This window comes from Argiope bruennichi, chromosome 10, assembly GCF_947563725.1.
Source record: "Argiope bruennichi chromosome 10, qqArgBrue1.1, whole genome shotgun sequence".
In the NCBI taxonomy this organism is placed as follows: Eukaryota; Metazoa; Arthropoda; class Arachnida; order Araneae; family Araneidae; genus Argiope; species Argiope bruennichi.
Window position 1 is genome coordinate 30153308 of NC_079160.1, and position 15824 is coordinate 30169131.

A 15824-nucleotide genomic window follows, 5' to 3' on the forward strand; every position below is an offset into this window, starting at 1 on the left:
ACATCTATTAGACTCCAATAACTATTAGTCATAGTATGCTGTGAATAATGGTGTTTATTCTAGAGTTTATTTAATTGCTTTATCAAACAAACTTTTAGAAAATTTTGAGTAACAATAAAATATGTTACTTATTTTACCTGAATTAATCAGATATGAAATTGTTTTAATTGAGTTCACCGAAGAGACGCAATACGATTTCAAAATATCTTTAAATATTTTAGGCTGATTTGTTATAGGTATGCCATCTGTTTCATAAGTTCTGTGATATGAGTTTCGGAAAAATTATTTATATCATTATCAATCATGATATAAATCATACCTCGTTAAAAATCCTTCATATTTCAGTCAGTTCTTATCGCCAATGAGTGGTTTTTCTTTATTTAAAAGTAGCAAGATTGCTTTATTAAATATCCCTAACAAGTCGGAGTAATTTATGAAAATATACACTTCGCCCTTTTTCAATTATACATTTATTAATTCAAACAATAAAAAATGCATTTCTTTAAAGCGTTTAAGTTCTTTTAAAACGTTTTTCTATCTCTAACTATCTATAATGATCTGAAAATTAGTCTTTGGGTTACAAATGTAGTGAAAATTACATTTTTATAACTTTATTATATTTTTATAACTTTAAGTAATCAGAATTGATAATTTAAATAAGGGTCATTTAATTAATTAATTCCACTCTGGGAACACAATTCTGTAATATTCAATCCTATGTCTTTTCGTACCAACTGTCAGAAAATGCAAATATATGCAGTGTAATAACTACGTGGTATAGTTGAAAGATTACTCCTTTTTTCAAGTAGGATGTAACTCTGATTTGACTATCCATTTCTCTTATTTTCAAAGCCAATATCAACTCGAACGTCTGCGTTAATTTATTTAGAGTGGATATGCGCCTATTAATAGATAATAAATGAAATTTTTTCGAATTAAAAATTATAAATCACAAATTGTGGATTATAATTACAATAAGCATTAAAACAAAGCAAAAAAAGTTCCCTTAAATATTTTTTAATAAATTTTTTTCTTTGAAGCGAAGAGAGAGAGAGAGAGGGACTTATGTAAAATTCTTTTAGCCGAACAATAAACTATAATTAATCATTTAAATAAGTGTGGAATATATTTTTCATTAATCCGTACATTAAAAACATTGTATCCGTACATTATTCTTTAAATAAGAAACCCTAAATAGAAGAAAAACATTATGCTATAATTGTCATGTATTGAAAATAAATTCTGAAAATTTCATTTGCATCTTATTTTCAATTCATATTAGTTTTATTCCATTTCAGTTTCATTATACACTTAATTTTTACTTTCTCGTACACGTAATATAGAAAAAGTATAGTAATCGTGAAAAAATTCGAAGAGATTTTGACGAATCTCCACGTTTGAGACCTACATGAGTTCGAAAAACACATTTTTGGAAAATATTCTTCTGTCTGTCTATCTGTGATAAAGATAGATAACTTAAAAATGCTTTGAGATAGGCGGTTGAAATTGGGTGTTTGGTTTTTGCACTAAATTTTCAGATATTTATCAAATTTTGTGTAAAATCTGTTCAGAGGGAAGTCCTACTGACAGGCTGTTCCAATATAAGTTAACTCATTAATTACAAAACGAAGAGAGCTAGATGGATAAAATTCGGTACACAGATTTAACATCTGTAGTGTAACAAATGTCACATTTTATGCAAAATCCAACAATGGGATGACTGTCCGTCGATCTGTAATTTCAGAAACATGTAAACGGGATAACACAAAAGCAAAATAATTTAAATATATCAAATTTGGTATGGCATTTTATAACTACAAGTGAGATTTGGCTTCAAATTTTTGTTTCCATTGGTCTAGAAAAAAGTGTCTACAACAAAAATTCGACTTTCGAATACTATTAACACATGCCGCATAATAATAACTAAGTAACTCGCCAAGGATGACACTATAGATTCAATAAAAATGCTAAATATACACCAAAAATTTATATTTCGTAATTATCGTAAGCCAGTGCCATGTAAAGCGTTTTCTGGCATGGCATGTGAGATTAGAGAGTACGCGGGAAAATTTTGGAAAGACCACTCCTGCTGTTTTATATAAGCCAATTTATCTCGAAAGACATTTTACAACCTATATCAAAGATAGCGCCTTGGATAAATCTGATTTACGAACAAAAGTTTCCTAAAATTCCCAAAGTTTCTGCACAAAAATTATGCACAAACTGAATTTTATCTAAATTTTGCAAGAACATGAACTGTTATAAAATGTTCTTAGAGCTTAGAAGAAATTATGAAAATTATTTATGAGCTAAAATTCGATTACTTCATTTCAGCCGCGTCACATAAATATGATAATGACCCGAACGTGCTCTCATAAATATGCCAAAACTGAAATAATTTACGAAGAAATAAAGCCGTGCCGGCTTTTCCGTTCTTATTAATTTAAATAAATTCTGAAGAATCTTTCCATTGTGAAAACCTATCTGAATTGGGCATCTTAAAGCATCTCGAATTTTCTAAACAACAACAAATAATTTGGCAAAACTCCAACAGGATGATACAGAATATTTTGGAATTTAAAAAATTTATTATGAGTTTTTCTAAAGAAACCAGTTTTAAACTTTTGTGGTGTATCTTAAGATTTGAAAAGATCGTAGAACTTAGTAGAATGTCTTTAAGGGAAATAGATTTGTCTAAATTACAAAATAAGGTTAGAATCTGTTATTCAGATGACAGACTTGGAAATATGTTACTATTCAATTTATATCAGCTATTTTAAAAGTTGTCTTTCATCTTTAGACAATCCACATTTGATTTAATATTACTGATTTGTTAACAAAATACCTTTGGGAGCTCTAATCAATATAAAAATATTTTACTTAAAAAAAAGCTAAAATAAATGCATAAAATTTACAATTCCATACAAAAATGGCAAACATATCATTAACCTCAAAAATATTATATGGAGTCTTAAGTGAATAAATGCGCTAGTAAATTTCCAAAATACAAAGGATAATCTAATAAGATAGCAAAGAAAACATCATAGTTAAAAGGTTAATTGTATCAAGCAAAATGGCTTTAAATTATTATATTAAGAATTGAAAAATGAAATTGTACTTAAATATTTTATGAGAAATTGGAGAGAAAGAAAATTATATTAAAAGTCTATAAAAAATAAAGTCGGCATTTTAATTTTTTTTGAATTAAAAATATGATATGATAAAAAGTAAGTAAATACGATAAAAAACGAGTTATAGTTAATTGTTGTTTTTACTATTAGTGATTGAAATCATCTTGATATACAAATTGATGCAAGCATGTTATTTAAATTCGGTATCTTTATAATAAAACTTTTATACATTTTTTTTAATTTTTTAAACGCAAATGTTAGGAAGGACAGATTTCAAATAAATGCTTCAGAGAAAATTAATATAGGAAATTTTGAAAACTGCAAAAGAACTGTCATTCAAAGAAGATCGCATTAAAACATAGAGAGTGCACTCAGAATTGTTATTCTTCCAAAATAAGAAAAATATATATTTTTAAAATTCTTGACGTTGTAAATTTTCTTTTGTGCGCCTAAAATAATTTCATTTTGATATAATGAAAAAGCGAATCAGTAGCGTTTGATCGATCAGCAAAACAGATTAAAAATTCATGAATTATAGATGTAATGTTTAAACAATGAAAATAAATCCTGGAACAAACAGCTATCATTGAATATTTTACTGAAATGTATCGGTAATGAGATATTTAAATATACATTAAAATCATTTATGTATCAAAATAATAATTGCATTTTTTTTCACTAAATAAAACTTAAACCATACAAAACCTGTCAAATCGACTCTTCGATTCAATTAATTTTCTTTAATATATGCTGTATCCACGAATGAATTAGAATTTAAGTATTGATGCAGAATTTAATATAAATGAAAAAAAGATGATACGTAGATTATTCAAATGAAAATTTATTTGCATTTCAAACAATCTATCAAAAGTATCAGATATTTTTTTTAAATCTGAAATTGAACTTTAACATTTGAAGAAGTACTATAATCGCATTACTGTTTCAATAGCTGTTTGCATAATGTCTATATACTCAAGAGAGCTTTGACTGTTTCTAAACTGTATTTCTTTCTTTCTTAGAAAATAACTGAATCGCTACTTTGAATTATTTCAATTCCTAAAATACGAGTTGCTAGTTACAACTCAACTCAACTCGTTGATTTCGAATAAAAAAAATAATTCCAAAAAAACCTTAACATTATCGGAATCGTACTGAACATCTGGAAAGGATCCGACAAGGCGTGAAGAAGAACAAGAAAAGGATTTTAAGGGAACATGTTTTTTCGTTATTCTAATTTTCTCCGGGCTTTGGAAATCGTTCCATTTGAATGAATATGAGTGTAGTTGCTCCCACCAAACTTTTGTATATTAAAGAATAAATACATTAGTCCCTTTTACTTTTCTCACATACTTAGTATACTTTTGATTTCCCACGTTTTAAATCTCTCTGAGTTCGAAACACACATTTTTGGAAAATACCCGTCTGTCTGTGACATAGATAATTCACAAAACGCTTTGATCTAGATGGTTGAAATTTGGTATATGAGTTTTACACCAAATTTGCAGATTTCTATCAAATTTTGTGCAAAATCTCTTCAGAGGAAGTCCGTCTGTCCCTTTGTTTGAATGTAAATTAACACAACTACAAAATGAGGAGAACTAGATAAGTAAGATTCGGTATACAGATTTAACATTTATAGTGTAGACACTTGTCAAAGTTTGCGCCAAATCTAACTAATGGTCAACTGTTTGCATAATGTCTATTGCATTGCATTAGACATTATGTCTAATGCGATGCGTAATAATGATAAAATATGTGTTGCATAATAAATGATAAAAATAAACGTATGATAATGAATGAACATTAATGTTGGGATACAGATTATGGATATTTGGTATGTTGCTAAATTTTCAATTATTGTATAAATGTTCTTGTTTGTAAATAATGCAAATAAGGATATGGTCAATAAAAATGTATGAAATAATTGCTGGCACCACATTGCATTTCAGATGCAAAATATGTCTCATCCTTTTTTTAACTTAATCTCCAAAATGGCTAAGAGCGCAGAGCACTGTGTTATAGGTTTATTGATAGTGATGTCGATGTTTTTTACCATCTCTTGGTGACTTTTTTTTTACTTCGACGTTTTAAGAGATAATCGTCTCTGATAAGCGTTCTTGATGCAATTTGGTTTCAACGGTAACTAAAATGCGTCAAGAAAAAAATTTCGCCAAACTGTATAAATATACTAAGTGCATTATTATTTGTTATTAAAAAGTTTTGAACGTGCTAATCACATGCTATATAGTTTAACGATTGAATACGCCAAATGGGCGAAATTTTTTTTCTTGGCTCTTTTTGGTCGCCGTTACAACCGATAAGTACCGTACTCTTTCATTTTTGATAAAGTAGTAGTAATAACTGTGAATTAAATTCAGACTATATTAGTGATGGTACCTCCCATATGGAACTTTGCGTCTATTTTCGAGTTTGGGCTTAATATGCAGACTAATAAAAACGTCTGCATGACCGATTCACAAGAGAAATATTATGTCATGATATCCTATCTACCTATTGCCTCTTCATTCAAAATTTAAATGATATCACTATGAATTTTTCACGTAAAAGCATTATTAGCCCATAAAAAAGGAATTTTGCGCTTTGCTGTTTAGCAATAGATTTCCCATTCAGTCTCGAATTCCAGTTTCTATAACTTGCCTGAAGTTCATTGAATTTTGCTAACAGCTAAAACGTAGGATTAGAACCATTTATTGCCAATGCGAAGAGAAAAATATATTGTAGAACGGTTAATTTTGGATTAATAATGCCTTCTGTAGTATTTCATAGTAAGTAACTTCATAGTAATGAATGAATACCCCGCCCTAATTGTAAAGCTGGAATAGGACTTTGTTCCGCAAGGCATCTCTAAGGCATTGTGGCTGATTTTCTGTATTGCAAAAGCAACATTATTAAAGTAATGCATATTTTTGAATGATGATCGGGATAAATGCTAACGATTCGTTAAATTTACTATGGAAGACATTTATCGGAATAAAAAGCCGAGAAAGATTAATATTAGAAAGCCCTAGGCACTCCTTTTGGCATTTCAGCTAACTTGTGTGCAACAAATTGCTTAAATGAGCGTGAATTTCGAAATAACGATGCTGCAATCAAAAATTTGCTCCATCGAAGACATTTCTCGGAATAAAAGGACGATAAAGTTTAATATTAGAAAGCCCTAGGCACTCATGTCATCATGTAAAACACCTAATCCTGAAATGTATGTTTGTTCCCATATTCATAGCTTTACATCTCGTTGTCTTTCTGTAGAACTCTAATATGTATATACACACCTATTCAATTAAATTTTAATTATATTAATCGATTGATAGATAATTCTTAAAATAATTTAAAATATCAAAATAATATGCTATAATCGTACACTAATAAGTATATGAAATTTCAAAACTCCAATACTTCAGGAAGAAAGTGAAAAATCTATAGCAAACTTTACAAACAAGTAGTCTTCATGTTAATTAGAAGTGTTTAAAAAGTAATTTTGTAAGCCGGAATGGCAACGAATTTCAGACATTGTGCCAATCAAAGTTTTCTTTGCATAAAATAAATAAACGATATGAAAGCAGAGAAGTAACAGGCGTCTTTCCATTATTTGGGGGATATTTTCCGATTGTGGAAACTTTCATTAAATGCACCTCTAAAGAATTTTTGAAACGTTTACTTGCCACCGTGTTGATAGAAATCCATTCGATTCTTAATCGGAAAAACGACAGGGAAAAGAAAAAAGGCAAAGCCCAGCTGTTTCCAAAGGAAGAATGAATTTAGGAAGAGTCCTTGAAATGAAATATGTAGCACAAGTTTAAGAATGTTTTTCCAAATATTATTTTTAAATTAAAGAATGAATTTCGTTGGAAAATAATTAATTGCATGACCTGTATTATCAATTATCAATTCTTATTATTAAAGTTACAAAAATATAATAAAATGTTATATATTTTGTTTATTGAAAGAAACAACACAATATGTCAACGCTTCATTATCGGGTTTAGTATTAATTTTCTTAAAATGAATTGCATAAATTTGATTTTGCGTAATCTTCAATGTGGTTTTCTTAACAATATTCTCAGAGAATATGTGTTTTTTTTTGTTAATATATATCTAAATCGAGTCACATAACTTTAGCATTTAGTGGTAAAATAAATAAAAAAAAATCAAGTGTGTACTTTGCAAAGGATTTTGTAACAAGACTAAATCTTTTGATACAGAATATAATTATGTTAATCAATAAATTTTGTTATAACAACTAAATATATGTCCATAAATGTACCTATCTCCACACACATATATATATATATATATATATATATATATATATATATATATATATATATATATATATAGTAATAAAAACCAAGTTAATAGGAAAAAAACAAAATTAAACCAAAAAAAAAGAATCCGGATTTCTCAAGAGTCACCCTCAGGCAGGGATTTTTTTTCTGTGAAGGAATGCAGACTAAACAGCCTAATATCGATTCCTCGTGACCCGAAAATCCCCTAAAATTAGGCCTAAGAGATATACCATTTTAACAGAAAGGAAAATACAGAACAATAAATTAGATGAATACGTCCACTAATAATTAAAAATGCAATAACAAAAATAAAATAAAACAACCATATAATAACACTCAAACCAGTGATGAAACAAAAAGGAAAGCCCATACCATCAGCAGGCAAAGAAGTTTTAAGCTTTCTGTTGTGTTTCCCGTGCTTTACAACTCCAAGTTAACGTATTCAAGGTAAAAAAGAATTGGAGGGTCTCAGCGCCATCTATTGACTTATCTAATATGCAACGAAAGATTTTAACACGGTTTTAAAATATAAGCAGTGAGCGTAATCTTCCCAAAAGTTTTTCGCATACTCTTTAACAAAGGCATTATCGCAGATTTGGCGTACAATAGCCAATTAATCTTTGGCTTGAATTAAGCATTTTTATTGGATTCTATCATGCCATCCTTGGCGAGTTTTTTGGTGATTAATCCATGGCATGCGATGAGTAGTATCTGAAAATCGAGTTTTTTTTTAACTCGTTTTTTCAACCGATTAAAACAAAAATTTGATGTAGAACTACACTTGTAATCACAAAATCCCAAACTAAATTTGATGCATTTAAGTCATTCCATTCTTGAGCTATCGTGTTTACATGTTTCTGAAAGCACAGACTGACACACGATCAACTCCTTGTTGGATTTGTTTCCAAATTTAATAATTGTCTGTACTGTAGATGTTAAATACGTGTAACCAATATTATCCATCTAACTCTCCTGGTTTTGTAGTTATCGTGTTAACTTATATACGGACAGCCAGACAGAGACAAACTTCCTCTTAACACATTTAGTTCAAACTTTGATAGAAATCCACAAATTTGGTGTAAAGGGCTGTATACCAAATTGCATACATCTAGATCAACGATTTTTTTAATTATCTTTATCACAGTAAGGCAGATAGTTTTAAAAAATGTGTTTTTTGAGCTCAAGGAGTTCTAAAACATGTGGAGATTCGTAAAAATCTGGAGTTCGAAAGTTTTGAAGATCACCATACTTTCTCTGTACTACGTATACGATAAAGTAAAAATTATCTTTGTTAACAGTATTAAATTAACAGTGCATATTGTTCCTGCATTTTCGCGATTTCATAAAAATGTGTTTTTTGCGAGGTTTTTAATAAAATTTTTCATTGCGGAACTGAAATTCAAATCACTTTCATTGTTCGATGAAATATAAAATTGCATGATTTCATTCTATTGTTGAATGCTAAGGTAGAAGTAACGCTTTTAATACTTTGCAGTTTAAATGAAAAATAAAAAAAAATGAAGTTACGGTACTGAAAATTTTAGAAAATAGATTATCCGGAAAATTACATTTTTAACATAACTATTATGTTATTCGGCTTGACTTTATTTGGTTAATTCATATACAAAATGAAAAGCTGTTAAAATAATGCTACTTTAAAGTTTGCAACAGTTTGATGCTTGAAAATATTTTATAAAGGATTCATGATTATTAAATTATGTATAAGATATTTAACGGAAATTAAAGAGATACAAATAGTCGTTATAAAAAATTGTTAAAGGTAAAACATTAAAATGATGGTATCTTGTATAATGATTGAAACTCGAACAGAGAAGAGTGAAATTAATTAAAAACTTGGAAAAAAAGTTACTCTCACAACCCTCCCAGCAAACAGAAACATAATAAATCTAAGCATATTTAAATTTATAAAAAATGGCATTTGATATCATTGATTCCTGCATTAACAATTCTCAATAAAAAATATGTAAAATATTTCATAATCAACTTATCCGTATTGCTCAGACTATGTAATTTCTAGCTGAGTCATAATTTGAGTAAGACAATCTAACTCAGACAGTTTGCCGATCAAGCTTTCTTTTTTTAGTGGCACATAAGTACGCATAAGAGCTGAAAGGAAGCAGAAAGCGTCTCTTCTAGTCTTCAGGGAAAAGTTTTCAGCCGCAGAAACTCTCATCAAGTACATCACACCGAGACATAGTGAACATTTATTTGCCGCCAACTCGATAGAAATGTGCTAGAGCCTTGATCGGAAAAACGATACGGTAAGGGGGAAAAAAGGACAAAGCACAGCTGTTTTCCTAGTGTATAGGAAATATTGCAGGTTAAGTATACTTGTTCAGTATTATTCCTAAACTAAAGAAATGAATTTTTGCAGAAATAAAAATAATTTTTCATCAGCAGAGCAAAAATTGCAGATTCCGATTATTTGAGTATGACTCATAAGATTACAAATGGACAAATACATATATCACCAATCATCATTGTAAAAACTTATTGATATATGTTATTTGTAGTACTTAATATTGCTTTCTTGCAATATTATAACATTGCTAAACTGGTACTCTGAATTTATAGATATTTTGCAAGCTAAATTTATAGATAACGTCGTTAAATTTGCTCCCTGGAAGCCATCTCGGGATAAAAGGCCGAGGAAGATAAATATTAGAAAGCCCTAGGCACCCATTTTGGCATTTCAGGTAACTCGTGAGCAACAAATTGCTTAAATGAGCGTGAATTTCGAAATAACTGCTTTCAAATTTCATTCGTCTAACTCAAAGCAAGAAGGATATTTTTTCAAAAATGTATTTTTGGAACTCGGTGAGCTGTAAAACGAAGAGATTTGTCAAATACCAAAATACTTATGATGAGAATACAGTGGCCAATTTGATTTCATTTGACGTCACCCAGATATGAATTTTTTCACATTGATATAACCATGCAATGAAGAACGAGTTTCATCTGACCACGTGACATTCAGCAACCATTGTGGGTCGTATTCCATTTGTGCCAGATTCCATGTGGAAGAATATAATATTTCTTATATATCTGCCGGTAGTAACTGGTGATGTGCGTATATCTCATACGGATAAGGATCCAAGATTCCATGTAGGGTACGTAGAATCGAAGGTTTTAGAAATCCCAGATTCTCTCCTGCTTCAAGAACACTAGTATTCACCGTTGAAATCTCCGGTGCGAATTAATCCATGATATTTTTTAAGGTGTATGTACACACTTGAAACATCGAAAATCGTTCAAAATATCGAATATTTTTTTATTGCTTAATAATGTCCTCTGATCCTTTATCTTTCAAACGATACCAAGATGTTGTCAATATTCGAAATATTTCTCCAGTTATAATTATTTTTCTTGAAATGCTTTCATTAAAAACTCTAGTTACGGTGTTTTTAAAACTCATTTTATGAAGAATAATATTTTTCAAGTATGTTCCTTCATTCAAACAATCATAACTCAACACGAAATTAACCAAATACAGTTATTTATATATCAAAATAATCTGTATGAAATAGCGGATGTTTTGTGCCTCAATCAAAGTTATATTTATAGAAATAAATTTTTAAAAGCTGTTTAAAAGTTAAAATTATAGAAAAAATCTCGCTTTTTCTATTCATCGTTGATGAAAAAATTGTTTAAAAAAACTATAAATTTTTATAACTTGTTTGAGGCAGACAACATGAAGACTAATATTAGGCGTCATTTCCAATTAGAATTGTGTGTCTGTACAAATTAGAATTTAAGATATCATGTTTCAAAAAATAGGCTAATTAGCTCATTAAACACTCTTTAATTAATTAATAATTAGTGTAATATGGTTTTTTTCTCACTGAAATGAGTTTAAACATATATTAATAACCTACTGTGAAAAAACTGGATTTTTAAAGTTAAAATTTTTAAAAAAATCATCAAGTGTGTATGTACACCTTAAAGCATGTTCCCGTCCTCATTTAAATTGGCTGTAGAAGATCGTCCAAAATCCCTATTTCCTTAAATTGTCGTATTCAATTCCGTATCTCATTAAAGGAAATCTTTTGCCTTTCAGTCCTTTCTCCATATGAATCTTTCACAATAAAATAGTTGGTGTTTACTATTATTATAGAAAATTTAGCTAAATTTGGTAACGATAATATGCTGCCGCCGATATCGGAAAATGAATCCTTTCCAGCCATGCTTTTTAATGCTATACCTAGTTACACAAAACCTCTCAGTATGACGTATAAACGTTCAGTTTTGGTCACTTTTTGAATCATTTTTACATTCCTTTATTTGAGTCCCTTCGATCATATTTTACAAGCCTTATTTGTTTTATTATGAATTTATGGAGTTTGCATGTATTTCTTATTCTTTTTAAAATAGCGGAAAATTAAAAAAAAAAAAACTTTTCCAATATACTAGACCGTACCTATCATACTGTTCGCAGGAACGAAATAAAATGTGGAACGAAAAAAAAAAACAACAGTTAAACTCGAACAATTAGGGTTAAAGTGACAAAACTTCAAAATTTTCAAATGGCAACAACAAGTTTTTTTTTAACAGGAATATGTTCTCCATAACAAAAACAAATAAATTACATTAGAACAGTACCGTTTGCACGAAAATCACTAGAGTTAGACAGATTCTGAAGAAAAGAGAAAACAACTAATCACAGCAGAGAAGCAACAGAAAGCAAAACATTTTATTGTATTTCACAAATTTTCTACTTCACCTTCTTCAACGACGATGACACTTTGCATGCAGCAGATGGTGCTTAGTACCAAAGCACGCACCATGTCGAAAAGAATCTATCTAGGGGCACGGCAGTGCCCCCGCCAAGTCGAGCAAAACCAAGCGGCACGGCCGTACTATCCTTTTCTCGAAGCAGTTCAGGCCATTTTCGACCCCCTATAGCTTCGTTGTGGATAAAACTAGAAGTCAGAATTTTCAGTAACCAAGCAGGCATTATATAAACACGATATATTTCAAATTTCATTTAATTTTAACCAGTAGTTTAAGAATTATAACTGGTCAAAGTTTGTGAATTTTGTCACTGACTGACTGACTGACCGATCATCAAAACTCTAAGGCACTTCTACCAGACATAGAAGCTTCAAATTTAGAATACAATTAGTGTTTAGTGTATAAATCAAGGAAAAACTAAATTATGCGTGTAATAATGGACGGATCGATAAATTTCTCGAAGTTTCGAGCATTATCCATTTTGTCGACAAATTCATCGCCAAGTCGCCAAATGGTCGCCAAGCTCTGGGATCACTGGCTCGGCATCCGACAGCATCCATTACAGATTACTGTAAAACGGTCTTTCTTATGATGGCAGCGTTGGAAGCAAAATTACAGGTTTGTAACAATATCTAATTTGAAATAATTCAATTTGAAGCTGTGGAAGCTGCAAACGTAATGGATGAATTTCAGAGAATCAGTCTGGCAGACGAATATAAATATAACTTGTAATATAAATATATATTACAAAATATGTAATATAAATATGTATACAAGTTATAATATATATTGTAGAAGAATATAAATATAAAGTCTGGACGGCTTACATCGAATAAATGTCGATTTTGGAAGTATTAAGCGCAGGAATCCTCAATTTGTGAATACAACAGACTAAGAAGCATTTACCGTCCAGACTTGTCAGAAATTGTAACATCAAAGCTTACGAGAAAAACCCATAGAGACAGGGAGTGGGCTTTGAGAAAAACTGTAGATTAAGCTCAAGAAGTAGTACCGGAAAAGAAAAAGAGGAAGACTACGTAAAAAAATAAGAAAATGACTATCTACAAAAAGAAATGAGATGCCATCAAAAATTTCGTCACGTGTCTGTAGGAAATAAAACAAATATGAAATATTATTTTTTTTCTAAAAAATAAATTCAAGAAAAATTATTTTATGATCTTTTACACTATCTGTATTATTAAGCCAATAAATCAGTTTTATTTTAAGGCAAGTTTTGCTTAATATGAACAGGATATCCATTCAAATCAGGGCCACACTGATAATTTGTAAACCTTTAGTAATAGACACAGATCTGCTAAAATGGTCTAAATGGAAAATGATTATATTTTATGTAACTTGATACAATAAATACTCTAATATATAACGAATTTTTGATTTTACATACAGCTTCTGCTGTGGAAATCACGTTTAACAAAATGTTCTTGAAACACTAATATTTTAAATAAATAATTAATTTCCAATCAACAAAATCAATCACTTAAACTGACTGATTTATAAAAATTTGAATATCACTATTCAAAAAAAAAAAAAAAAAAGGATAATTTTAGATTTTCCATCGATCGTTTTAAAGAAAATACGCCAATCAGCACGCAGGTTTCTCAAGATTAACTGGCCTAAGATTATGAAAATGTTGAGTTTTTCTAAATTTTTAACATTCAAAACTTTATAAATTAGTCTTAGTTAATCATGGAAAATAGAAACATTCATTCATTTATTTAAAATTTGGTGTGTCCAGAATATTTCTCAGAATCTGATACCTTACTGCATAAAATTTAGACTTCATAATTTTTGAAATATATTTATAGGCCGGAACAAAATATTATTATTGATTTCATTTCAATACTTTTGAAAGCAAAACTAAAAACTGAATTTTATGGTGAATCTGAGAAATTTTTGTTGAATTATTCTTTGAGATATTACGCAAATTATGAAAAATATTTTGTAGTTCACATAAGACTTAAATACCGAACGATTCTGTTTGCAGTACTCATATTCAATAATAATAATAATAAATAAATAACAACAAAAATGATAAATAAAATAAAACGCTTGGTTTAATTAAAAAATATCTTTACATTAATTGCAATTTCAACATTTCCACTTTAAATTAAAGTTGAAGTTTTACCGGAAATGACAACAAATTAGCAAAATATATATAGTAAATTGAACGAAACGATCTAAACAACAGTATAAGTTTGGTATGACTATCAAAATTTGAAGATTAAAAATGTTTTGTTTGAGAAGCTATTAAGAGACAAGTTACTTAAAATATTTAATTGAAAATTGTAGCGAGCGGTAATACTGGTGAACCGGCTGGTCGCCACAGGCGGCTAGAATTTAATACAATGATAATCAGTCCACAAAGCCAAATATTGCACAAGCATTCTTAAATAATTTACTTTCTACATTAAAGTAATGTAACAGTTAACTACAGTAAACTATATTTAGCTTAATATGTCATTGCAATAAGTGATATTATTAAATTAAGGATTAGTATAGTTATAAATATATTATAAAACAATTCCTGAGTGGTTAAGAGTTAAAATTAAAGGTTTATGTCTCTCAAAATTATTTTTCACAAGTGATAAACGTCAATATATTTAAATAAATTTCACTTTTTTATTCCCTTTTTTTTCGAATAAAAAACGTGTATTTTATTTTAAACTTTAAAAAATTCAACTGTCTTACTAAACAAACACACTTATTTTTCCTTTTTTTTTTTTTTTTTTTTTTTTTTTTGTATTTTCAACTGCTTGACTTCCAGGGTTCCTCCTAAATCTTTCTTTTCGTTTTCTCCAAGGAAATCGATCATTCACCCCTACATATGAATGAATCCTTTCAAAACATCTGACTATTTTAAAAGAATTCTCTTTTTTAGAAGTAAGGAAGTATTCCGAGGGGGCAGCAAAAGCTTTGTCTATTTCTTCCTGACATGGGATCGTCAAATCCATATCTTATTCGTAAGAGTCTGATGCTTCAGTGTTCACTGTGATCCTCGGGGAATTGATTCTATTGCGTTTCCTGATTTTCGGACCGGAACATTGACACAGAGGTTTTTGTTCTGCCGGCATTAGTTATGATATTTTTTTAGCTTTATCGAAAATAATTTATGATAAAAGGATATGTTCTTTATTGCCATGGTCGGAGGAATATATAGATGTTGGAGTTTTCTTTTAGATTAGATAATTAAATGCAGTTATTAAGAATTATCATTAAATAAACAGGGAAAAACTGAGAATGCCGTTGAAGATTTATGTATCATAAAAGCATTATGACAAAAGATATTATTCAGAAATTAATAATTATTGCATGAATTCTTTGTTTATGATTTGCTGATATTTGAAAGAATTTACGAAATACACACATATTCCTTTTACTTATTTTGTCAAATAGTAAAAAATTCTAAACTAATTTGTATTTAAATGTGAATTTGCATAATATTTAAAAAGTATGAATTTAATTGCAAAATAAATTAAGTTTGCAATTTGAAAACAATTTTTCACATAATTTAACTTGTTGATATACATGTTATATACAGGGATTTTATTCGAAACAAAAAATTTTTATATATTTCAGTTTCAAGAAATTAAGTTAATTAAGATTGGGATTTGTA